The sequence below is a fragment of the Pteropus vampyrus genome, unplaced genomic scaffold (genome assembly GCF_000151845.1).
Source record: "Pteropus vampyrus isolate Shadow unplaced genomic scaffold, Pvam_2.0 Scaffold1, whole genome shotgun sequence".
Taxonomy (NCBI): Eukaryota; Metazoa; Chordata; class Mammalia; order Chiroptera; family Pteropodidae; genus Pteropus; species Pteropus vampyrus.
Window position 1 is genome coordinate 20,882,501 of NW_011888782.1, and position 2,643 is coordinate 20,885,143.

Consider the following 2,643-nt stretch of genomic DNA (forward strand, 5'->3'; position numbering starts at 1 on the left):
GCAGAATGTCCCTAAGTTTGTTTGGAGTTTTCTCATGATTGTATTAACATTATGCATTTTTGGCAAGGGTACCTCAGAAGTGATGATGTGCCCTTCACAGTAGATGATATCATCAAGCAGTATATGATGTCAACATGTCCCATTACCAGTGAATTTAACTTTCATCATTTGATTGAAGTGGTACCTTCATTGTAATTGATAAGTATTTTGGGGGGAATTACTTTGAGACTGTGCAAATAAGTTTCTCATATTTTCATCTAATTTTAATATCCATCAATGATTTTTGGCTGTAACAATTTTAGTGTGATGTTTGCCAAATGGTGATTTTTCTATTTCCATCATTCTTTCTCTATATATTAATTAGAATTTTACAGTGAGAAAGATCTGTCTTTTTCCTGTTTACTAAGTTATTTATTTATATCAGCACAGACTCAGGTATATTTGTTCTATGGGTTATAATCTACTACTATAATCTATTACTATAATCTATTTATTTTGTTGCTAAAGTTGTCCCAGATTTGGTTACTGGAGACTCCTATTTGGCTCCTGTGTCCTTTTGAAATGTCCCCAATCATTTTTGGGGTACGTCCTTGCTTCTGGCACCACAAGACATTCCATACTCATCTTGCACTTTCCCTGCTCCAGCCTTGGAATCAACCGCTTCTCCAAAGAACCCTGGCTCTTTTATTTAGAAACCAAGATCTAAGTACTAGGTGTGATCATTGCTATCAATGCGTTATTGCTTTTAGGCCATCTCAGTGGACAGAGCTAGAAAATAGATATACACACTATCTATACATCTATATCTATGTAAAATTATGAGTTCATAGTCTAAATCTGTTGTTTCTTGTTTCTGTTGACTCTTAGAATGGCTGGCCTTCTCATGCGTTTGATAACCTTTGTTCTGAGCTCTGAGCTCTAATGATCTTAATCATTAAGGGTCTCAAAGGCTTAACTTGGAGACATTTTCCTTCAGAGCAGGCTTGCTTCTGCTTCTGCTAGTAGCCAAGGGGTGCCCCAACCCAGGACCTCTACATCCCTGCTGAGAGTTTTGGGTCCAAAGAGAGTTTTAAGCTTAATCCCCCTACCCTCCTTGCTGCCATTCCAAGGTCATATCCTTACAGTCAATATGGCTACCTACTCCACCCCTTTAACTGTCTCTGGTTTGGCTCTATGCTGCTACATGTCACCCTACTATTTCGGTGCCTCATTGGACCAGCCCTGGCTCCCCACCTCCGTGGCCAAGGCTTCCAGCCTCCCACCTCGCCTCAGTCCTCGTCTATGCCTGATCCAGATTTTCTTTTGTTTGGTTTTTATTTGTTCGTGTGTGTTTGGAAGGACTGGTGATGCCTTGGAGTGCGTGTAAACGAAGTTTTGATTGTGGGGAAGGTGCAGGAGAAGCCTCTGAACTTAGTCATGACAACAGCAGCTTAGTGTTTTCTAAAACATTAAAAAACAGGGATGAGTGGGCCAATGAGGGACAAATCATATTCACTAAGAAACTTCAGAAGCAAAAGAAGAAACTACGGAGAACATCAAGGTTGGATTCCAAATCGTCCCAAGCCAGAGAGGCCAACCTCTAGTCAGTGGCTCCCATTCCGGCCCCTGATGTCTGGTGTCAATAGATTGAGCTGCACCCTTTCTTTGAGCAGTGAGCAGATAGCACGCGAAAACAGCTTGAAGGGAGAGCTCACATCCCAGCATCCTTCTAGTAACTCAATCCAGCATGAAAAAGGCATGCACCCTTGTTCTTGATCTCTGGAGATGGAGTTATGCAGGCTGAGGGCCATGGAAGCCAAACAGGATGACAAAGTTTGCCAATATCCTGAATGTGGTGGGGAAGTGTGGTACATTCCAGCAGAGGCTGGTGGCCCTCACCTTCATCCCCAACATCCTGTCAGCCTTCTTCATATTCGCTGACATCTTCGCGTTCACTGCCAAAAGCCCTACTGCAACACCAGCTGGATACTGGCAGTGGGCCCCAACCTATCAGGCTGACCAGCTTAATCTGACCCTACCCTGAGAACCCAATGGCAGTTTCCTGATGTACCTCGTGTACTTGCCTGTCACTTGGGATCCGGATTCTTATCCTATCATCCAGTTTGGCCTCAGCTACACACAGTCATGCCACAATGGATGGATCTATCCTGAAAGCAAGAAGCGATCATTGATAATGAGGCGTTGCTAAAGTTGTCCCAGATTTGGTTACTGGAGACTCCTGAGTTGTCTTTAGCTATCCCACAGGCCCAGAGACGTGCCTTGACCTTCACCGAACAGGTAGGGAAACTGAGGCTCAGGGAAGGGAAGCAACTGGCACAAGGTCACTGTGCAGAGGCAAGGCCAGGATGGAAACTTAGGATTTCTGCTGTCCAGCCCTGGCCTCACCTGTCTTAGCCACGAAGCTAGAGTGGACTTAGGGATGGGGCAAAAGGTAGATGGCAGGGTTTGCCTTCTGTCCGGGGAATTGCTTCTGTAGTTGTGACTCTGCCCTCGGAACTCACAGAAGGTGAGGAGTTGGGGAGAGAAGCAGCTTTGATCAGGTACCTCTTATAGTGTTTCTTAGCCTAAGCTGCAGCCTGGGCCCTTCACAGCACAGACCTGCCCAACTTGAATCTCTAAGCTGGGGCCCAGGATCTGTATCTG